The sequence below is a fragment of the Dipodomys merriami genome, unplaced genomic scaffold, assembly GCF_024711535.1.
Source record: "Dipodomys merriami isolate MVZ:Mamm:240054 unplaced genomic scaffold, mDipMer1.0.p SCAF_213, whole genome shotgun sequence".
Lineage (NCBI taxonomy): Eukaryota > Metazoa > Chordata > Mammalia > Rodentia > Heteromyidae > Dipodomys > Dipodomys merriami.
Window position 1 is genome coordinate 1165726 of NW_027203527.1, and position 24804 is coordinate 1190529.

Here is a 24804-nt window from a genome sequence, read left to right on the forward strand (position 1 = left end):
TGGCAAGGAGAAAGTGCCTCAGCTGCAGGTTAGAAGGACACCCGAATCAGACCTGGGAAGACTTCCTGAGGGAAAATACTTTGGTGAAGTATCAAGGACCAGTGGGCATTAATTGGGTGAGCTGTGAAAAGGTGAGCAAAGTGGAGAGCCTGCTGATCTCCAGACCTGAGAAAGCTCATTGTGGGTCACTATGAGGGAGCCAATAGTGGTTTTTACCATAAGAATAGACAAGGTCCTAGCTACTCAAGAGGCTGAGATCTGAGGATTGCGGTTCAAAGTCAGCTGGGAGCAGGAAAGTCTGAGAGACTCTTATCTCCAATTAGCCACCAGAAAACGGGAAGTGGCGCTGTGGTTCAAGTGGTAGACTGCTTGCTTGGAGCTGAAGAGCTGAGGGACAATGCCCAGGCCCAGAGTTCAAGCCCATGACTGACAAAAAAAAAAAAAGTGTGTACAAAGGTCATTCATGTAGACAATGGATTGAAGGGGGAGAAAGGTGAAAGACCAGAGAGTTAACAGGACCTGTTACCCAGGAGGGTATTATATGTGAAAAGTGATGGAGTCCTGGCCTGTGGCTATGATAAAAACTACACAGCCAATGTCCCCAGAGCACAGCTGGCACTTGCTGGGAACCCTGAAAATGTTTCTTGTCTTCTTTATTCTTCTTCTTTTTTTCTGACCCATTAGTTTAGGTTTTGTTTTGGTTTTTGTTTCTGCAGTATTGGAATTGAACTCAAGGCCTCAAGTACTCTGCCATTTCAGATATACCACCAGCACTTTTGCTTTTAGTCTGCATTTCAGATAGGGTCTCACACTAATTTTGCTGGAGCTGGCCTTGGTTTGCAATCCTCCTACCTCTCTGTCTCCTCAGTTACTGTATTTACAAGTATATGTCATCATACTCAGTTTGCTACATTGTTTTCAAAAGAACTGGTCCAAATTATCTCCATAAATTAACCAAAAATATTCTTTCTTTTGTCCAGAGTGAAAATATACATTATATTCTACCTCTATATTTTGACAATTTAATGAGATTTCTGATAAATGTTGATATGTAAATGCAATTTCATTACCACAAAACTGTTAGTATGTCTTAATGATAATAAATTTTATTACAAATCTTAGCAAAATGTAACCTTTACAAAACATAGACTGTCTTGTTCAAGGTTTTACCTCCAGCAACTGGAGCGGTGCCCTGCGCTTAGTAGATAGGTAGTAAATCCTCATAGCAGATGGCTTTACAGAATGAATACAGAAAAACATCTCATCTCTCTGAAGTAATAAAACTGGTTCTCCCTAACTGATAAATCCAGCTCAAGGCTCTCCTATACCCTGTACCCGGATTTCAAATTCATCTTCCTAAATGTGCAATTCTGATCAATGTAACTTCGACTCAACTCGAACTTGAACTTGTGCACCTGATTATTGAGGCTCCTGGCCTCACTCAGATCAGTCAGCCACTGTCCCTGTCCTGGTCCTCATACAACCTGTCTCCCAGATTAACAGTACCCAGGTGCATTCCACTTCTGCACCCACTTACAAAACTCCCTTTTCTTCAATAACCTGCATCTCCCTATGTTTGTCTGATAAGACCTAACTGCCCTTTGAGCCATATCTCTAAAGTCACGTTTAAAGGCTTCTTTAGTCGGGTGCTGGTGGTTCATGCCCATAATCCTAGCTACTCAGGAGGCTGAGATCTGAGAATTGCAGTTCAAAGCCAGCCCAGGCAGGAAAGTCAGTGAGACTCTTATTTCCAAGTAAATACCAGAAAACAAAAGTAAAGCTATGGTTCAAAGTGACAGATGGCTAGCCTTGAGCAAAAGAGCAAAAGAGCTAGGGACAGCACCCAGGCCCTGAGTTCAAGAACCATGACCACCACCACCAAAAAAGGTTTCTTTAATTTTTATTAGCATATGTTAATTGCACAGAGTAAGGAATATCATTATGACACCCATACACATAATTTATTTTGTATTCATGCCCTCTTCTATTCTTTCTTATTTATTTATCCCTTTCCCCTTCCCTGTCTACCTTCTAAGGATCTGACATTCTAAACAGTTCCCTCACACTTTCGTCTTCTTCCCCCACCCAAATTCCACATGAGAATGAACATATGATACTTGTCTTTATGGGATTAGCTTATTTCACATAACAGGTGATCTGCAGTTCCATCCACTTTACTGCAAATGGCATGATTTCATTCACCATGGATGAGCACGCACTCTGTAGATGTCCGCGTGTTTTTATCCATTCCCCCAACGATGGACCTAAGCTGATTCCATAATTTGGATTTTGCTATTTAAGTCCATGGTCCTGAACTGGGGCATTTTTTTGTACATTGCCCCGACTTCCACTATGGGGACATGTGACAATGTTTTGAGACATTTCTGGTTATAACTACTGATGGGAAAAGTACTAGACATTTAGTAAGCAGAGGCCAGAATGCTGTTTATCATCCCATCATGCACAGAACAGCCCTACCAAACAAAAACTGATCTGGTACCAAGTGTTAGTGGCACAGAGTCTGAGAATCTGTCTTAAGTAAATGTCCTACAGCAGCCTTCATGCCCTCATGAAATGCTGGAGGGGTTTTTTCCCCTTTTTTTCCCTGAATTCCTGCTGCGTATATCAGTTGTCTGAGCCTTCCAGCCCAGGTCTGAACATTTCTGGCAATCATAAACTGCATTCCATCACCCATTTCATTTTTCCTAAAGAGCATGGCATATCCCTTGCACAAGAGAGATGACTGAAGTCGATCTTTCTCTCTTCCTTGCAATCATTCTCTCTCTCTTTTCCTCCTCTTCCTAGGGACTGTCTTAGAACTCACTATGTAGCCCAGGAGGGGGCAAACCTTCAACCCACTGTCTCCACTTCCCTAGTGCCAGGACTACAGATGTGATTTCAATTGATTAAAATTTCTATTACATTAAAATATGTCAGTTATTTACTTAAGTATATTTCCTCCTAGCCCATTAAGAAGAGAAGAAGAAGTAAGAATGGCATTTTGTACATTTACCCTTTAATACTTAAAAAATATAGTCATTAAATCACCTCACTGTCTTGTTATCTCAGATAAACTACAGACCTTTTGTGGTCTCATAGGAATGAGTATAATAAGCAGGGCAATCACAGGTGCTAAATGTATTAATTGAAGTTTTGATTATACACTATGAAGCATAGCTGTAGCTTATAAGCTAATAAGCAAGTAAATAACTAAGATTGACCTCTAGTTGATGCAAAGGTAACTGTATGTGAACCAGGCAGGACTGAAAAATAAATTTCATGATTTATCTAAAGCTCTTTCTTTTCCTGTTGGTCTAATATTTGACAAAGCTAACAACCTTTGCTAATTTTATGGTTAACTGACATTATAAATGTTGACAAAGCATTTTGAAAATGAAATATTATGGACGTTTTGCTGACAGAGATGTGCCTTAATGACCTTGAATGTATTTTTAAAAAGTCGAGTAAGAGCCAAAAAATACATCTGATCACCAATTCCCAGTTGCATTACTTCTGAGGCCTAAGAAATCTCCTGGCCTAGGGAACACACATACAGGCACACATCAGTTCGTAGAATAAGAGTTAGAATTCTGAATGAGAAATTCATCTTGGCATAAAGAAGGAAAACCAGGTATGATAAGAACTGATCTCAGTCCCTCTCACAGTTACTAGAAGGTGGCTCAAGTTCATTGACTGAATCTCATGGTCTTCAGGATGAGGCCACCCTCCATGGTTGGCCTGAGAAGCTGACACAGCAAGAAGCTAGACATCTTGATTTCCAATGCTGTCAATCAAAGATACAGGGAAAATTGTTATAAAGACAGTCTTGTGTTGTCATATGTCAGCCGGACCAAAACCCGTGGTTAGTCATCCTGTCAGGGAGAGAAAAAACTCTTCCAAGCAGAAAAGCACAATGAATGTGACCAGAAGACCCCGAGAAGGGATTTAATTATGTCAGAATTTCCCAAGTGAACATGTCATCATCCATCAGCACCAGCAAGAGGAAAGGAAAAGAAAGGAGAAGAGAAGGGGGGGAAGGGAATGGAGGTGAGGAGGGAGGGGAAGAGAGTGGGGGAGGAGGAAAGGGGAGGGGAGAAGGAGAAGGGAGGGAGGGAGAGGGAAAAAGGGGAGGGGAGCAAAAGAAGAGGAGCTTCAGTACAAGTATTTAAAAACATCACTAGGAACCTCAAAGGCTCAAGTATGTACTTTACCACATTTAAATTTTTTAATTATCTTTAAGTAGTTATACAAAAGGTTTCAGTTCAACATGTGGTTTGTGAATACGTTGCATCTTGATCAGTGTCACTTCTTTCATCATATTGTAATTTGGAACCAAAAACCCCTCAAAAAAACAGATCATATTCTTCATTTTTAGATTTCATGATAATATGTCCTGTGTGTGTCATGTGTATGGTAATAATATCAAAAAATACTTCTGGTAATAAGTAAAACCTTTTTCTAATCTAGCAGATCAGGGATCATATGAGCTTTATTTTTCCATCTTATTTGAAAACCTTATTAAGTGTAATTTTAGGGTACACTAAATGTAAGTAACAAAGCAACCAATGTACAATAATAAAATAATAATTTATAATGTGGAAATAATGACATGGGAATTTGTTACTCAAATTGATATTAAATAAATTACTTATCCATTGCAAAACATCGCTTTAATCTTGGCCTGGATTTATGCATCTCACGTTTAATTATATTAATTACCGTTCTTTTTCCACAGGCTTGCTTGAACCTTTACAGGGCTTTTGTTTGATTATTTAGGTTTTCTTTGCAATTACTGCCTTTGAATATAATCAAAGCTTCTTGTACATACACATCTGTATCCCAAAAGGCTACATCACTAATGAATGTTTGGAAAACAATTAGCTGTAATGTTTTTATCAATAAATAAAGAGTGCTCTGCCCTCACAATACCATCTCCTGCACATGCAGATAAAGAATGAGATGGCCTTATCCATACTCCAAACATACATTAACAACAAAAAAAGCACAAAGAAAGGCATCTCTTATTCAGTCCTAGATCACTCTTCCAATGTCTTCTAATTTACTCGTTCTGAATTATCCTTAAATCAGTTTAATTTGATAGGAAAATATTCATAGCCTTCAGTTCATCTTTTGTAAAAATCTCTTCTGGAAGCAACTCAGAGGCTCCCTCATTCCCCTACCTCCATCCCTATCCCACCAAAAACCAAACAACAACAAGGCAGAGGAAGTCACAGGAATCATCTCTAAGTATAACAGAATTTTTTAAAAAGCGTTTGGAAGAAGGCACCAGATTGACTGGTAGTACCTCTATTGTTGGAGCAACCATCTTTAAACCCATTTGTTCTTTCCCTACAAGCTCCTAGTTTTAGTCATCATTAAGCAAAACTTAGAGCCACACACAAAAAAAAACAAAAACAAAAACCCTCCATCCTTTCAGGGCCCAAAGCTTCCATAGTGCTTGGGTTTCAGGTGAGCCTCAGAGCTAGACATGACAAAGGTGTTGATTCCCTGCAGACATGCCCTTTCTGCAGGCAGGATCAAGTACTCTCCACAATCAAGGCCAGACACAGTGCTGAGATGGAAGGGCTCTCTGCGACAAACTGTCTCCTTCCACCCTCAAGTCTAACCCAAGTTACTACATTCAAAAGAACCTAAAGCCACATACAATGTCTACTACTAACACACATTTTATACTACCCTATCAAGCAATACTTGTAGAAAAAATAATCTACCTCTGCACAAAAGTTTTAAATGTCAGTATAATACCCTAGCAATCAAAATAAGAAAAGAATGATACCCTAATGACAAAAACTAAAGAATAGTGATAAATTATGTTTTAAAATATGGAAATGTTTTAGTGTAACAACTCTCAAATGCAAATGAAATCCAGAGTGCTTGTATCTAAGTGTAGAATCACCATGAATGCAACAAACACCAACTAGACTAATGCAAGTATCTTATTACCAACTTAATTTCATTTGACTAAAAAAGTCAAATAAGTAGAAAGAATTATTTTACCTAAATACACTCAAGGGGGCTGGAAAGTTGTACAGCCTGGGAGGCAGGGGACCTTTCCTCCATATGTAGACCTCTGGTCAGTGGAATGTGGGCCGGGTGGCAGTCATAGCATGAGCTTACACAAGTGAAGATCACTTTGATGTCACTAGTAATAGAAATCTTCTGGGACCATTGCAACATACATGCCACACTTCACCTGCTGAAATATCATTATGCAGCACATGACGGTGATTTTATTGAGGATCAGAAAAATTGATGTTATTGCAACTTAGGTCACCTTACCTACATTATTGCCTGGCAAAGAGAAAAACCACTAGTGATTTTTTAGCCAAAAGAAGTTTACTATTTGGGCTGGGAATGTGGCTTAAGGGAGTGCTTGCCTAACATGCATGAAGCCCTGCATTCAATTCCTCAGTACCACATCAGCAGAAAAAGCTGGAAGGGGCACTGTGGCGCAAGTGGTAGAGTGTTAGCCTTGAGCAAATGAAGTTCAGGGACAGTGCCCAGGAGCTGAGTTCAAACCCCAGGACTAGCAAAAAAAAAGTTTAATATTTACAAATGTCTGAGATGTAACATCACAGGGGCACCTTAATATTAATAGATCCAAAACTAATATATGTTGATTGCAGAAACTCAAACAATTCAGAAATACATAGTGAAAGTGTAAGATTCTCACCATTCTACCCTCAAAAGACACAGTTTGCACTTTATTTCTGTAGACTTTTAAAGATAGATCAAGTTATTTTTAATAGAGATATATCATATATTCTGGCTAATAAGTTGCTATATTTTTATTATAACATACCTTCAAAATATTTCCACATAATTGAGCTTATCAACTTCTGATAAACATCTATAGTCCTTACAAGTTTTCACTACTGTAATGAATGATATAATAAACATGCTGTACAAAATTCTGTTGATTCATTTTAGCACTCAGATCCCTCTGGACATACCTAAAGGGAGAGATGAAAAGGTATTCTAGGAAAGAGTTCAGCTCACGTGAAGAGATTTGAGACCAACTTCTATTTCCTAAAATAATAGGCTTGCATCAAGGGGACAATAGACAGTACAGAACACTGTGTCACCCTTGCATACTCTAATCTCTCCAACGATATTAAGTTACCACATATATCCAGGCGCTGGTAGCTCACATCTGTAATCCTAGCTACTCAGGAGACTGAGACCTAAGGATTGCAGTTTCAAAGTTAGCCCAGGCAGGAAAATCTGTGAGAATTATCTCCAATTAACCATCAAAAAGCCAGAAGTGGGGCTGTGGCTCAAGTTGTAGACTGCCACCCTTAAGTATAAAATCTAAGGGATAGTGTCCAGGCTCTGAATTTTTGCACCAGGATCAACACACATACAAAATATTAACACAAGGATGCCAGGACATTCTGGTATATTGGAGGCAGGTTAGGCAACATGGTATTGTTATGGTTTCAGGGACTCATGTAAGGCAACAATGACTCCGAGAAATAACAAGGTCGCTCAAGCAGGTTGAAACTGTGTAAGTAGGATTGAAGCAGAATTAGAGGAATGATTGTGGATGGTACTGTTGGTCTTGATTTCTACCTCTACCCTTATGTGGCTATAAATTGATCATAAATGATCATCATTATACTTGAATTACTTCTTTCTTCAACACAGCCAGCAATGAGTTTAAGGTACATTAAGTTACTATATTTTTAATTATAACCTACCGTCATGTGTGGGTCATGTGTGAAGGCCCCATAAGACTGAAACCATGGAGTACCAGAAGGTTACTTACGAACAAAAGTACATAAGCCAAGAGAAAAAGAAAACCTAGCATGCTGACATTAAAATGAGTGTATTTTGGGAGAGGCTAGACGGAGCGAAATGGCAAAGTGGGTCATCTTCTCTACCCACTGCCAAAGCACATGGCTGGTTTCTGCTGCAGAGACTCCCAGGCCGCATGACTCTGCTGAGTAATTTAAAGCCAAGAACAAGACATCTCCAATATTTGTCTTCAGAAAATTTCCAACCTTTTTTTTGGGGGGGGAGTCCGGTTGTGGGGCCTGAACTCTGGGCCTGGGCGCTGTCCCTCAGCTCTTCAGCTCAAGGCTAGCGCTCTACCACTTGAGCCACAGCGCCACTTCTGGCTTTTTTCTTTTTTGCTTATGTGGTGCTGAGGAATCGAACCCAGGGCCTCATGCATGCAAGGCAAGCACTCTACCACTGAGCCACCTCCCCAGCCCCAATTTCCAGCCTTAATGACTATATTTTGTGTGAATTTACAGATGTTGAAACCCGAATATTGAGGAGAGTATCTGGAAAATCAAGCGAGCCACTGGCTTTTCTAGAATTCCCACAAAGGCAGACTGGGAACTCAAAGCTGCCCTAACTCAGCAATCACAGGAGTGAGATGGGGACAGAATTCCACAAGCTCCTCATCCCCCTCCAATGATCACTCACTCTATGGTTGGAAGCAGGGAAAGGCAGGCACAGTGTAAGGAAAAGAATATCAGACAAGGTAGCTGATGGCTTAGTTGATCATAAGCCATATGTCTTGAAAATATCACAAGAGCCCCGAGGAATGATCATGAGAAGTGTAGGTCATCATGAAGACTGAATAGGCACATGCAGTACACATGTATGATTGGTAAATTAATATATAAAGGTAATTCGTATGCATATTGGTATGTATAGAGTTAATCAGGACCCGCTACATAATTATCAGGGCCCAAAGTAAAAGACAAATGTGGAACCCCTTGTTCAAAGAATTTCAGGAGGTGACACAACAGAGCATGAGACAAAGCACAGGACCCTTTTAAATAAATGTGAGGCCATGTGTGATGTGACTGCATGGAATGATGGCTTAGGAACTTGGTCCTGGGTGCTGCATGTCTACCAAGTGTTTTTTGGTGTTTCCAGAACCATCAAAAGAAAAAAAGCCTTGGAATATTCTCTTTTTTACAAGACAATGTGGGAGAAAAGATATCTTTTAAATTACTATCTATGACTGTCTATGGGTAACATGATTTATATATATGTAAATATATATATATATATATACATATATATATATATATATATATATATATATATATTCCCTGTGTGATCTTCATACATAGTCCTAAAAAGTGAACTAAAAATCATCTTTTGTCAGCTGAAAAAGGCCCAGAGAGATCAAGAAGCCTGGTCACATTACATCATTTCCTCATTTTTTTCCTCCCATTAGTCACTTAGTTATTTGACAATATTTATTGAGGTCTTACTGTACTACAAGTACTATTTTAGACACTAAGAACAAAACATAAGACAAACGCAAACTATCCTCAATCCTGTCTTTCATGTCTGTAGTTTAGTGAGGAGAAACTACCATTGATAACCAAGATAAGGATTCAATTTTTTTTCTTTTTTGTGATTGTTTCTAACATATTTATAAGATGATTTCTTTGTTGCTTTGTATGTCCCTCCCCCACAGTATAACCCCTGCTTTCATTGTATTTGATGTTGGTATACTTTGTGGAGGGGAAGGGAAAAAGCAAATTGTTTAAATAGGAATACAGGTGGACCCATTGCAACGATGAGATGTACAAGACGTTATGTCGAAAACGAATTTAAAACTTTGGGGGGGGGGCTCACACGGGGTGGGAGGGGAGGAGATAGGAAGGGATGGGAAGGGGAAACAAAGGAGGAGGCAACAATGCCTGATAAGAAATGTACTCCCTGATAAGAAATGTAACCCCTCTGTATGGTACTTTCACAATAAAAAAAGAAAGAAAGAAAATGTACTCATTACCCTACTCATGTAACTGTAACCCCTTTGTATAATATTTTTACAATAAAAATATATATGGATAAAAAGAAAAAGGCAGAAAGATGTGACAAAATCAAAACTATGAGGTTTCTGAACAAGATTGGCAGATTCAGCAAACAAAAATGTAGGATGCTCAGATAAATTTAAATGTCAAATAAACATCAAGCAATGTTTCAGTATAGTCAGGTCTGTTATGGTTGAATGAGCTTAATAATAAATTAAGTTCAACATGATTATTATGATGATAATGATTATGATCACTTTTCAGGGATGGTGCTCCATGCGAACAGGACTTTTGTAATGCATAACTAAATCTTCCTAGTCTCAGGATATATTTGACTGCCTCTGTGATTCTGGGATAATACTATGGTTCAATGTGATAACATTAAGGGGTAGGGCTTTTGGGGGAGGGGTTTATAGCAAGAAGGCTCCACCACCCCGAAAGTGGGCAGTCAATGCCTTGTAAGAGAAGTGCCTTCTCCCTCTGCAATGTGAGCACTTCTAGGAAAAAGATCTTCACTCGCTGAACATGGAATCTGATGGTGGCTTGACTTGGATTTCCCAGCATGTAGAACTGTGAGCGGTAAATTTCTGTTGCTTATGAATTCCTTCACTCTTGCTACAACAGCCTAAATGGACCATGACACTGTCCCATGCAATATCTGGAACATATGTAGGCTAAAAGTAACTTCATTGTTTACTAATGGTTTACCCAAATGTTCTGTATTGCCTCTCATAACTTCATTTCCAGATTAAGGGAATTCTAGCCTCACATCAGCACTGTGAAGGCTTCTCCACAAAGGAAAACCAGGACTGGATCTGAAGAACACAAGTAGCTAATCTAGCAGCAGTAAGGTTGGGAAGACTGACAGTTTGGAGGTGGCCTGGGGACTCTGCAAAGCAAAATGAGGCTCCAGAAGGGAACAGAGTTCAGGCCACATCCCATGCTCTGAAGGCCATGCTACGGTGTTGGCATGACCTGTCACTAAAAAGTTCCCTCTGCCCATACCCTTCCCTTCTTTAACATCATCTATATGACTGTCTTCCCTGCCTCACTCACTCCTCCTGTGACTTTTACTGAAAAGGTTACTCTTCATGTCTTCACCCACTTATATGTGATTCTTCTAAGGGCTTCTAGGGGCCCTCAATAGATATTAAAGAGAACAACATAGCTTAGAAAGTCTATGTGTTTTGGGCTATGATGGTTAACTTGATTAGACTGAGAAATATCTAGAAGATTGGTAAAGCATGCCTCTGAGGGCATTTCTGAGGCTGTTTCTAGAGGTGATTAGATCATGAGGACTCTGACCTACTGTGAATGGTTTAATCCTCTTTTGGGTTCATAGTATGATGGCATTATTGGGAAGGGGTGAAGGATGGTGGGTGAGGTCTAGTTGGAGATATGCCCCGGAGAGCTAAAACTCTTGCCTGGCTCCTCCCTGTATCCCCTCTCTCTACTTCTTGTTCTCAATGAGGCATAGAACTCTTTCACAGGATCCTGTCACTGTATCTTCTGTCCATGCACATGTGATCAAGTGACCGTGTATTGAACCTTCTAAAAACATGAGCCAAAGTAAACCTTTCCCACTATGAGATTTCTGCCTGGTATATCTGGCTACAGCAGATATAAAAGCAACACATGGGTCCTGCCATTCAGTCTAATGCTAGTTCAAGAGCACTTGCAGGCATGATCCCTGAGCATAACATTCAAACTGTTTGGTAGTGAATAATAAATGGCTGGGGCCACCCATGGAGCCACTGACTTGAATATCTAGGATGGGACTCAGAAATCTCCACTGGAACAACTTCACCAGTATGATACACATGACAGTTTGAGATTTGTTCATCAGCTTAGCTATTCTAGGATTCTAATTCAATAAGATTTTCAAATAGTAGCAAATAATAAGGAAAAACACTTGGTTTCTTTGTCATAAATCTCACTGTACTCTTGACTTGTCTGTCAGAAGCCCAAAGTTGTCAGAAGGATGAAGCCCATAATTATACTGTCCAGTCTGAATCTTCACTCTATACTGGCTCTGGAGAGGAGATATAGCAAGCATGATATGCACCAGGTAGTCAATCAAAAACATTTAGAATGTCATGTCTGCTTGATTTGACTATCTGCTTTCTATTATGCTGAAATTAAAATTTTTAACTTTGGTATCCAGTGGCTAACACCTATAATCCTAGCTAGTCAGGAAGCTGAGATCTGAGGATCACAGTTTGAAGCTAGCCTGGGCAGGAAAGTCTGTAAGATTCTTGTTTCCAAGTAACTACCAAAAAGTCAGAATGTAGGTGTGGTAAATTGCCAGCCTTGCTAGGGGACAGCACCCAGGCCCTTAAGTTAAGCCCCAGTAGAAAAAAACCCACAAGATTTTATGAAAATTTTTTAAGTTTTGAAAATTGATTTAATCAAATATTAGGCTATCCATATTCTTAATGGTATAATACAAAATCTAATAGATCATTTCATCTCTAATAACAGAGCCAAGAGTTCCATGTAAAATTTCAACATGAGTAAATAAAAATGCTACTTATACCGTACTTATACACAAAGTTCAAATATAAAATAAACACCATATACTTCTCTATCTATTAAGGTAAAAGAAGATCAGAACTAGAAAGGACCAAGCCATCTGATCCTTTTTATGTTACTCAATTCTCCCCAACAGCAGAAGCCATTGAAATTTGCAACAACTGCTATCTGGCTCTAATTACAAGGAAGTGTTTGGATTAAAAACTAATGCTGTCTTTATGACCATTAAGATTACATATTTGAGCAAGAATTAAACTAGTGACTTTATCCCACTACTATTCTTAGCTTCACATAAAGACACTACTAATTCTATCTATTCCAACACTTTCCTGGCTGCTCTATTATGAAGAAACCAGCAAAGAAAAGCAAATATCCAAAACAGTGTAGTGATGTTGTACCAACATTGATGGAGGCCGAGGGCAGGGATCTGCCTCTCCCAGCTAATAAACAGACCTAATGTAAATGGACAGTGAGACCCTGTCAGACAGAAACCTCATCAGCACTGGAAGAAGCAGTACACTATCAAATTATAGCTTTTCTCTAGGTAGAGCTGCAAAGGATAACCAGGGCATGTTCACTGCTCACCCCAATGTACCATTATGGATGGGAAAATGAAAAACAACTGAGGGAGCCTAAGGAGGCTTGTTGATGACTCAGATGCATTTATTCATAAAGCATGCCATCAACACATTTGTGTAAGAGTAAGAGTGAACAACCTCAATGATAAAACATGGATTTCTGGTACTTATCACCTGATATGCTGCATGTTATGATGCCTTTCCCATAAACCTTGTGAATCAGAGAAGTGTATCTTGTTCCCTGAAGTCTCTTCCACTCTTAAGGAATATAATAGTGATGATAAGAAGCTGAATTTTAACCCAAGCTTTCAGGGGGAAAAGTTGGCCCTACCAGAGAAGCTACTTTCATTGTCAATGGGTCAATGAGTTGGATTTCTTTACTATGTCACCAGAACCACTCCAGTGTGATCTAGATGGTTTCTCTCTAGTAGCCTTTGATATTATACGAGAGTGTCAGGGGAAAGTCTATTGTCTGCATTTGTTGTCATTGAAGGCCACATTTCATTAAAGAAACAATGCTGGGGAAAGCCCATGATTTTGTAAAAGACAACATTGTCTTTTTTCTTCTCTTAAAGAGACTTCATTTCATAAATTTTTTTCCCTCCCATAGAAAATTTCCATTTCTCAACTTCTCTGAGAAGATCTCATCCTCAACACAATTCTGGAAGGCAACAGAAGCTGCTCAGTTAATTTTTAAAATTATTTTTAATGTTTCTCACTCAAAGATGATAAACCGAATTATCAAGAATTTTTTTCCTTATCTCTGGATTTCTCCATAACTGCTTTCTGCCTCCCCCTTTCTATGCCTCCTCTTTTCCCTTTATTCCTTTGGCCGCACACCTTGGACATAGTCCAATTCAGTGAAAACCAGTAGAAAAGACTGTCATTTTTCTCTCCAGAAAATCAAGGAATACACTGTCCGTAGTGTTTTTAACACGCATTTTTAGGCTACAAAAGAGGAAGGTGGTGCATCATTTTGTAAGCCATTTTCAACCCCCTTTGGACAGGTCTCTGTCCTAAAGCCCAGAAGAATGGTGAAGGAAAGGACTTGAACTACAGAACTTCACCAAAGCCCAATGCTGAGGCTTTCCTCCTAAAAACCTGCCCGGGGCCGGAGGCCTTTCTGAAGCTGCCACTGCCATCGAAAAATGAGGGAACTCTTGAAAGATTAACGCCACGATGTCCTGCAGGATTGAGGACAAGAACTGCACGCAAATACGACTTTCAGCAAAGTAGGAAGGGAGCGCGCGTTCAGCCAGGGAAGAAACCATCAGGGCATCCCAGCCGTGGTGCCTTAAAAGATGCCCCATCTCTACTGCCTCTCCCTCCTCCCCAACCTCCCCTCCCCATTTCCTACCCCCCCCCCCTCCCGCCCCCGGGGATCCCTGGTCACTGCAGCGCCTTCCCCGCACCGGCACTGCGACGCACTGCGGAGTCGCTGGCCCGCCCTGCCGGGCTTTCCTAGCAGCCCAGCTCTGCCCGCAGCTTTCCCTGCAGTCGGCCGGCCCACGTCTCCTCCCACTGGGCGTCCCCCTCCCCCAGAGCTGCCGTCCGCTGGGGTGCGCAGCGGGGCATCCATCACCCCAGAGCCTTTGACGCACGCGAGCACACGAGCTCCCAGACTGAGACGGTCGCCCACCCTCCGTCCCTCCCTCCCTCCGCACCCGCCCCTCCTCGGGCTGCATTTGCATCACTGGCAGGCGTAGTGGGTGACGCGAGCGCCCCCCCCGCCCCCTCCACACTCCCGGCGCATCCCGCCGGTCCCTCCAGCCCCGGTGACTCAGCTCCTCCCCCTCCACCCCCGCCACCCCCTCCCCCGCCGCGCGTGGGCGAGTGAGGTCCCCGCGTGCCCGGCTGGGGCATCTGCTGGGGCGTGCGGGTGTCTCTCCAAGCCAAGTTCATCTAGGTCTTCTGCACGCGGGCCCCACCGCCGACTGGCAGAAAAGTATGGTGGGTGGGTTCCCCGGAGCGGGGAGGGAAAGGCCGCCCAGAGAAGATGCCAGGTGGGCTGGCTCGTGGCCTCCGTCTGATCTGCTCCCCGCCTCGAACCCCCTCTCGGGGTGCCAGGCGGAGCTCCGCACTCCGGAGCGCCCCGTGGGAGGGTGGTGAGGACCGCGGGTGGGGTGGTGGGGAGCGAGGCGGGCTCCTACAAAGAGCCGCGGCCCCGCGGGGTTCCCGGCTCTCCGCCGTCCCTCCCATCGGGTTTCAGTGCACGAGTTTGGAAATTCTCGGTGTTTCCTTCGGGCTTCCGCAGCGTCGACCGCGGCTCGCTCGGCTCCCCGGAGCCCCTCCGAAAAGTTGAGCCGCAGGCTGCGAGCAGGGCGCGGGTCCGGCGGTCAGCAGGGGTTCTGGGCAGTCTGCTTTGAATCCGCTTTCCTCCCCGGGCCTCTCGGAACCCCGCGGGAAGCAGCGTGGAGACCCCCGCGTCCCGGCCGCTGTCCACCCGCCATCCCTGGAGAAGCCCCGGATACAGTGCCCCGCGTCCTCCGACCTACCCCCAGCCCACCCCGGGGTGGAGGCGGGAAGAATCCACCGGCCCGGTCGGAGCGCACCCCCCCCCCCCCCGACGCTGGCCAGCCGCCCCCAGCGATCTGCAGCCGCTTTCCCGGAGCCAAACCCAGCAAAGTTGCGCTTCTGCACGGCTGCAAAAAGTTCCCCAGGCTACCACGCCGGGGCCTCGAGGCCAGGGAGGGAAATCTGGCGGGGCGCGTAGCCTCCGGGCTGCTATGGGGACCCCCGTACTCACCGCTCCAGCCGCCAGGGACCCCCCTGCCCCTGGGTGGTGTCAGCACTGCGGCCGCGGTGGCCGTCGCGCGCGCCGGTCGCGCTGGCTTCCCCGAGCCGCCTCCGTCTGCCACTCTCCCCTGCAGCGCGCGGAGTGGTGACTCCTCCGAGCGTGGCGGCCGAGGGGAGGGGAGGGGAGGGGCGGGGCGGGAAAGTGGCTCCGGGCTGGCACGCTGCGGTCCCCCCTCCCGTGCTGCAGTGCAGGGCGGGGGTGTGGCGAGAGTACACGCTGTGCGGGGAGGGAGTCACGGCGCGGGGGAGCAGGGCACCGCGCGCGCCTCGCCGCTTGCTTGGGGGAAGTCGCGGGGCTGAGGTGCCGCCGTGGCGTGGCACACGGCGTGGCAGAGCCACTGCGAATGGCAGGTGTTTGGGGGAGCAGTCGGGGCTCCAACTTTATGGCAAGGAGGAGAGGGAGAGGGGTGCCAGCCCTGAATCAGTCACTGGGGGGGGGGGGGGGGGAGACACTGTGCGCGCGCGCTGAGCCACGCCCCGGGTCAGATCCAGCCAAACAGCAGAAAAGGATGACTGCGGGACTCAGCTAGTGGCGGGGGCGGGTAAGGGGGTGCCGCTCGTTTCTGGGCCTGAGCCTGACTTGCTAACTTTGGCTTGGCTTTCAGGACATCTCCAGGCAGGACTAAGTTGACCATCCACCCCGCCTCCCCACGTTGACTTAGAAGGCTAGAGAAAACTTGGGGTGCAGCAGTGGCAGAAGGAAAGGAACATCACTGGATGCCTGGGGGCTTCTCACGAGCCAGGTCGGGGCAGGCAGCTGTACTCAGCGCAGTTACTAGAAATGGCGTCTTAGGGAAAACTACTCAGTATTCAAAACAAAACAAAAAAAAAAAAAAAAGGAAAGAAAAAGAAAAGAGAGAGGGCTAGGTGGGAAAGGAAAGGAAAAAGGGAAGCCAGAAGGATTTTGCTGTGTTCTTTTACATGCACCCCCTTCCCTAACGTGCTGGACACCCCAACTTGGATTTTCTCATTCCAAAGCGCTCTCAGCCTGGGCGACCCAAACTCACCAGCGGGAGGAGGCCACACCCAAGCCCGCTGCACACCTGCTGGGTCCAGGCACCAGAGGGCGTCGCCTCCCTCCCGCCCCCGCCCCTGCCACCCACCCGGGAGGCAGCCAGGACGTCGGGACCCGGCTAGCTCCAGGCTCACTAGGAACCCACGGGTGGTGGAAAGTGGCTGCACCGGCGCGTGCCTTTCCCGCAATCATTACTCCTGTAGTGTGGACTCCCCAGACAAAGCCAGCGCGGCGCCAGCATAGGCTGCAGTGGGTGGAACTCACACACAGTCTCTGAGCAAATGTGAAAACACATTTGCACCACGGAATAGATGGGCGAAGGCGGGGCTGCGCAGATAGGGATGTGAGCGCTGGAGAGGACGAGCTAGCAGACGTCCACGGACTTCGGTCCCCAGCCCAGAGAGGCTGGTGGTCCACCCAGGACGGGTGCTGTGATTCCAGCTTGCTGGCTAGGTTTTGTGCCGCTTCACAGGAGGCCGTGGAGAGGAGAACATGGAGAAAGCCTGCTGTTGTCTCCGTTAGTTCTTTGATATTTACCACCAAGTGTGGTGTTAAGTGGTCAGGCGATGCAAACATTGTTGTCATCTGCACTCCGTGGATTCTTCTTTATGTGTTTTCTTATTTCATATTGAGGTTAAAATGCCTGTGCTGTTATCATATAATTGTAAAGAAATTATATGACCCTATGAGGGTACTTGTGAATTAGCATTGCAAAAAAAAGTGATTAAAAAAAAAAACCACATAAAGCTCATCTTGATCCCTCACATCCAATGCAAACAACAGTAAATAAGAGTTTCTACAGACTCAGGTACCCTGAAGGAGATGGTGCTTGACGGGAGGATCGTTGCTATGTCCAAATAATCTATTTGGAACTTCTGCTACTGTGAGTCATTAATCATCAGTCCTTTTCTATCAGATATGGTGCTGCTAATCTCCTTTACTCTGCAGCAAGGTTTTTTAAGATCTACAAAAACAAATGGAAAATTGAAGCATCTCTCCTTCCTTTCAGGTTCTTCTTTTTAGGAAGCTAGTCAATTCTTGCAAGATTTTGTCCACTTAATTGTAAATGTGCAGCTGTTGGATTAGCTTGTACATTTGGTGGTAGGGGTTCTTATATGGTGAAGACCTACCTACCGCAGTAGTAGGTAAGTCTTCTTGGTGGATGGGCTTCTTAATTTCTTTTTTTTTTTCTTTTTTTTCCCCAGGGCTGAGGACCAAACCCAGGGCCTTGCACGCGCCGGGCAGGTGCCCTTCCGCTGGGCTAAACCCCCAGCCCTGTGCTTCTTAATTTCTAACTCAATAACACCAGGCTTCAACCACCATCTTCCTTCTGTAATTCTAGGAACTGCAAATCCAGACTTCTGACTCCCACAGCAAAGTGTGGTCCATACTTTTCCACATGGCCCTATGCTTTAGGGGTTTGCCTCATTATATGTTGTCTGTTACATGTTTCTTTTTAGTGATTGGTGTCAGCGTGGAGATACTAAACAATCCTATAAAACACAAAAGGAAGACTTGTAAAGAGCTTTGGGGACAGGATTGATACCAATGCAAACCTGAAAATAGAAATGAAGAAAAGAAGTCCCATTTCTGTCCTTTGATATTATGCTGCCTGGGTGTGACCTACACAACTTCACCAAAGGTCATTATAATATTATATAATATAAGTCAATATAAGTATAATCACAGAAGTGAGATGATCTAATGAAAAAAATAAAGGCTATAAAAAAACTAGTGAATTTTGGAGAAGTGGAGCTGGAAGCTAGTATGAGCAGCCCTACTTCTGCTGTGTGGTCATAAATTTCCTTTTTTTTTTGGCCAATCCTGGGGCTTGAACTCAGAGCCTGGGCTCTGTCCCTGAGCCTCTCTGTGCTCAAGGCTAGCGTTCCACCACTTAAGCCACAGTGCCACTTCAGGCTTTTTCTGCTTATATGATACTGAGGAATCGAACCCAGAGCTTTATGCTTGCCAGGCAAGCACTCTACCACTAAGCCACATTCCCAACCCATAAATTTCCTTTTTATACTTATACTCCTTCAGTCCTATCGGAGGACCTGGCACTCAGTACATATTCTGCAAACATTCCCTGATGTGAGTGGAACCATGTGTCAAGTTCCTTTGTGTAGAGAAAATAAGAAGGGGGTCTCCATATGTCCAATCCCACAAGTCCAGCATAGTTCCTGGATCATAGATAGTATTTGACATACTGCGGAAAGCCAGTATGCCTTCAGGATCTTAGAAAGCAAAAGAGAACCTTTAGGAGTTTAGATGGCTGGAAATGAGAATAATTAGCTTAGTAAAAGCCCCAAGTCCTAGAAGAATCTTTCTGCTCAAATGGACAAGGAAGAAGCTGCCTTCATAAGGTCAGAAAAAGGGAATCTGAAGAGGCTCCAGACTCCTCTGTTAGATCAGAGGGGAAGGCACTGTGTCATTTAGGAACATGTGCAGGAGTAGAGATGGAAGTCTTGGGTGGAGGGAATCCCATAAAAAGACTTTCTTGGTAGAAAGATAATATCTGGATTTTTTTCTTATTAAAAAGAAGAGAGAACAGGGTTCTTGTGGCTAACACTTGTAATCCTAGCTATTCAGGAGGCTGAGATCTGAAGATTGTTGTTCAGACCCAGCCTGGGCAGAAAAGTGCATGAAACATTTTTCTCCACATAACCATCTAAAAACCAGAAGTAGAGCTGTGGCTCAAAGTAGTAGAGCACTAGCATTGAGCACAAAAGCTCAGGGACAGCACCTGGGCCCTGAGTCAACCCCATGCCTGACAATGTGAGAGACAGAGACAGAGACAGAGACAGACAGAGAGACAGAGAGAGAGAGAGAGAGACAGACACACAGACACACAGAGACAGATAGGTGAATTTTAGAAAACTTCAAGCTGTTCATGGCTGAACCCTGGTTGTCTTTTTGAGAATATAATTTTTTTCTTCTGTGTACTTTGGTCTACATATCTAGAACTTTGTCACCTTGTCAATTGTCTAGCTTTAGTGCATGTGGCTAATGATGTATGTATGTAGAGGATGTCTTGAGGTCTCAGTCTTAGGAAGAGGAGCCCCTGATACCTGACTCATGGAATCATGTCACATGACACTTGGTCTTGAAACAGCCAGAAGAATTATGGCTGTGAGTAGACAAATTGCTACCCCAAGGATCTCAGTGATTGCACAATAACTGACTTAGAATAACAGACAAACCTCATCTGTCTAACCATATGAGCCTTTGCCTCCAGAAGAAGCATTGAACAACTGTGGCCTGGATGGCTAGACCAGTTTGTGGGCACACAGGGCTTGCACACTGGGGCCATGACCATGCAACCAGAGAAGGGCAGGAACTAACGACTAAGGATTTCAGTGTCCTCATTGTGGAGCGGTGTGTGTGTGTGTGTGTGTGTGTGTGTGTGTGTGTGTGTGTGTGTGTGTGTGTGTGTGTGTGTGTGTGTGTGCGCGTGCGCCCGCGCACTGAAACTCTAGGCCTGGTCACTGTCCCTGAGCTCCTTTTGCTCAAGGCTAGCACTCTACCACTTGAGCCACAGTGCTACTTCCAGCTTTTTCTGTGATTAATTGGAGATAAGAGTCTTATGGACTTTCCTGCACCAGCTGACTTCAAACCATGATACTCAGATCTCAGCCTCTTGAGTAGCCAGGATTACAGCCACCAGTACCTAGCTTGTGGAAGGTCAATTCTAATGAATGTTCTATACAATCTCCATATAATGTAAGGGTCTTAAGGCAGATGGAGCCCAATACCCACTGAAATCACTGGCTTATAGATTTATCACTTAGGACTTTGTTCCCTTCTCTGTCTAATGTTCCCTCCTGTGGAATCATTTCCCCAGGGAACTGCAGGTACTCAAATCCTAAGCTTATACCAACCAATCTGCCATATGAAGTGCCTGTAATCTGGCTCCAGGTTTGGCTTCTTTTCTGCCCATTATGCCAGCATTTCCCATCTAAACCTTACCTTAGATATTTTAGACCATCAAAGATTCACCAAATTTCTCTAATCTGGGCAGTTATTCATGTTATTATATCTATTGCCTAAAACACCAATGGCCATTTTCTCTCCTGTCCCTTGGCCAACCATTCTAGGCAAAAATGTCCTTAATGCCACACTCTGCTGGCTCTTAGGCTCAACGGTATAGACAGCTCCCATCACTTACCAGCTTGTTATAAATAATCCTGTCTCATTTCCTGTAGCACCACAGTCTGTGAGGACAAGGACATCAGATCTTGAACAATGTTAAATCCCACAAACTCTTCACTCACCACACATTGCATATGAGAGGTGCTAAATGCCTTTCAAATAATTGTTCAAATATTTAACTAATCAACATTGCTTCTTGAGCTTTGTTTTCTAAAATATGGATGTTTTCAAGGAAGTTTCCATATGAAGGATTCACAGATTTATAGTTTTCAAACTTACTTGGAAAACTAAAGCACTGACAATTTCCTGAGACATTTCCTACATTTGTGTAGTTTTCTTTGGATTTAGGTAAAAGGAAAAATGAGCTGGGCCCCGGTGTCTCATGCCTGTAATCCTCACTACACAGGAGGCTGAGACCTGAGGATCATGGTTCAAAGCCAGCCCAGGCAGGAAAAGCCATGAAACTATTATCTCCAATAAACCACCAGAAAACTGGAAGTGGTACTGTGGCTCAAGTGGTAGAGCACTAGCCTTGAGCTGAAGAGCTGAGGGACAGCACTCAGGCCCAGAGTTCAAGCCCCATGACCGACAAAATAAAAAAAAAAAAAAACAGGAAAATGACTCCTTTGTGACTAAAGTAAACTCTCTAAACTTTTTTGAGGTCTTGTTTTCCTTCAATAACTTCTGCTGCCACTGTAAGTGCAACAGAAAATGTATGAATCATCTGTATCCAAATGATTTATAGCTCAAATCTGAATATTCCCACTGGGTCTTCTTTGTTTTCGCTGGTTGATTTTCCTTTTTAACATTCTACCACATGTCTATTAATGCCTTGAGTTCTATTAATTTATTTTCCTGTTAAAGGGAAAATTTTTGTTTCCATGTTTAGAATTTGTCTTGTATGATCTTTCTGCTCTAAATTAGTGTTCTAACCCTTAGCCTTTCTACTTTAATAAGAGACACCCTCATTTTCCTATATGATTTAGCTACTAAAATATGCATGTAGTAAGCTCTTGGGAAGTTGTGCTCAGTTCTATTTTTAGCATGATCTGAAGATATTGATGCTGACCAACTTTTAGGTCATAAATGGCTTCCTATTTTAAGAAGCGGCAGCACTGTGAATGTTAATGATGGAAACATTTTTATTAATAGTTCACCTGATTTGTTTTCTCCTTTTCTACCTTTAGATAAAGAAAGCTGTTCCTTGCTAATAAAAGTATTTAAGGAGGCAACAATGCTCAATAGGAAATGTACTCATTACCTTGTCCATGTAACTGTAACCCCTCTGTACAGCATTTTTACAATAAAAATCTTACAAAAAGTATTTAAAATACTACCCTTCCCCACCCATACTACCCTCAACCCCATGACAAGGATTCTGGCATCCTAATAACTATTTTCTGAATAACAATACATCCTAAGTGGATATTAAATCTTCCATGAGCTCATTTGTATATAAATTGGCCCCGAGGTTCTTTTATATGGCACTTGAGAGGTCAAGTGAAGCTTAATATCTCTTTCTCAATGTATTACCAGGGTTTTGCTACAAATCCTAAGGAGGTAGCTTTTTACCTCTATAAGTGATATAAAGTCAAATCCAGCTCATGCCAGGCTATTGTCAACTCCAAGAAAGGGAGCTGGAAGTCTGTTGTGTGTTAGGTTTAAGCTATAGTTTGCCTGCATTTGTATAAAAAGTTCTGTTTGGGCTACAGACCACTTGCTGGCTCTCAGAAGTGTAAGGAAGAAGCTTCTATACTGTGCATTTACTCACAGGAAGTGGTGTCTTACCACTAATGTGGACCTCGAAGTTTGGGAGGAGTTCTATCTTGTCTCTCTGGCTAACTACCTCAGATGGTGTCTTAAGCTCTATAAACTCATTTCTAAATAAGCTGCTCATCTCTGAAATGAGCTAGCTTGTGTTTCTGGGGATGTAGGTACAGGGACATTTTAGCAAAGCAGGAAGTGCTGCAGGATTTCCATTAGAAAAGCACATTCTTAAAACAGATTTTAAGAGCACTCCTTCTGGCTGTGCTAGAGACAATGGGAAGTAACAGAGAACATTCCCTACTATTTCCTAGAATGATCAGTTTAGATTTTCTTAGCAAATCCAGACTGGTGAAGACAGAGACCACAGAGATCAGTTTCCACGAAGTACCAGAATGTGGCCAGAACATGGCACATATGCCAAAAGTCACCTTTGTAAAATACAACTTCCAAAGCCTCTTCTAACTTACCTTATTTCCAGAATAAGACAAGGCTCAGGACTCACAATGGCCCAGTGAAGTTGTGGATGGAATGAGGAGCAGGGGACTCAGGGGTCAGTGCAGGTGGGCGGCACTCCCAGAGGTATGTAGTGAGACCTTAGAGTCCCAGAAAAAACAGAGGTCAGGGTCAATTTAGGGGAGAAGAGACTGGAACTGCCATCACACACACACACACACACACACACACACACACACACACACACACACACACACACACACACACACACACACACACACACACACACACGGCTGAGATTGGGAGGATTGTGGTTTCAGGTGAGCCTGGGCAGAAAAGTCCCTGGGACTCCATCTCAATAGAGAATAGCTGGACACAGTGGCACCTGTCTGCATCCTATCAATGGCACAAAGCTTCAAATAGGCAGATTATAGTCCGGGTGCATGATCCTATCTCAATAATGACCAGCACAGCTAGGCTCAAGTCTGTGATCCCAGCTATTTGGGAGATGGAGGTCAGGGGATCCTAATTTGAAGCTAGTGCAGGCATTGAAGTTGGTGAGACTCCATCTCAACCAATGGCTGAGTACAGTAGCATGCATCTATCATCCCTAGCAACATAGATCACAGCTCAGACTAGCCTGGACATAAGGCAAGACCTTATCTCAAAAATAATGAATACAAAAGGGGCTGCAAGTAGGCCTCAAGTAGCAGACTGTCTTCCTAGCAAGCATGAGGCCCAGAGTTCAATACCCCAATACCAAAATCAATCAATCAATCAATAAGAAGCAGACTACAGGACTGGGGGCATAGCTCACTGGTAGAGTCCCCACCTTCTAAATATAAGGTTTTAAGTTCAAACCCAAGTACTTCTAAATAATAAATAAGAAGGATGTGTAGCAAATGGAATGGTAAGCCAGGGTACTTGACTGGCATGCCTGCCAGGACCATGGGGAATGAATGTGAGGATGGAGGGCTCATGTGTGCCAGTCAGAGCTCCGCATTCCAGCACAGCAGTGACAACTAAAGATGTCAGAAGGCTGGCAGGAATGGGAAGGGCACACCCTTGAGAGACGCCCTGAGACAAGAATCCTTCTCTAGGACGCCCACAGCCCCAGCAAGGGCTAGGCTGATGATGGAGCTGCTCAGACAGATGGAGCGGCCATCAAGTCAGACAGATGGCCTGTAAGAGGACAGCAGCCCCGGTCCTCCTTGGTTGATTCTCAAAGCATATGGTGTTGCTATAGAAAATCTGTAGCTCAGATTCTTGGCCTTTTACTGCTCATTTCTTACCAAAAGCTAAGAGGTATCTATTAAGGATTTGAAAATCATGTAATATGTCCATTCAATACTTTGAATGTTACACCTATATTGTGCCAGCTGTTATATCTACATTGTACCAGCCCATCTAGGAGAGCTTTGTACTAAAGATGCTTTGCCTCTTTTTCTTCCATACTTTGCGAATTTTATTAACTGTTCTTATGTATTTGTTTTATAGCAACAGCATGTATATGATGACATTGTAAGAAATAGTCTTATCAATGTTGAGGTAGCAGAAAGTGCTTTATCCCTTATTTAATTAGAACAAAAGAACTTTTCTTTCAATTCTTAGCATCAGTTGAAGATGGGGACAGGAATGTGGCTTGGTGGTAGAGCATTTGCCTAAACCTATACAATATGTTGGGTTCAATCCTCAGCATCACACACAC

The 24804-nt window shown here is 43.6% G+C and overlaps 1 protein-coding gene across 1 annotated transcript in view; it reads right to left on the reverse strand.

The window, feature by feature from the left end:
• LOC138834386 (synaptic vesicle glycoprotein 2C) overlaps positions 1 to 15778 on the reverse strand; it is a 143107-nt gene extending 127329 nt beyond the window's left edge. Inside the window, exon 1 of the mRNA XM_070033019.1 lies at positions 15663 to 15778. The gene's annotated coding sequence lies outside the window, so the exon portion shown is untranslated. The remainder of the gene's footprint in view (positions 1 to 15662) is intronic.
• Positions 15779 to 24804: the final 9026 nt, after the last annotated feature.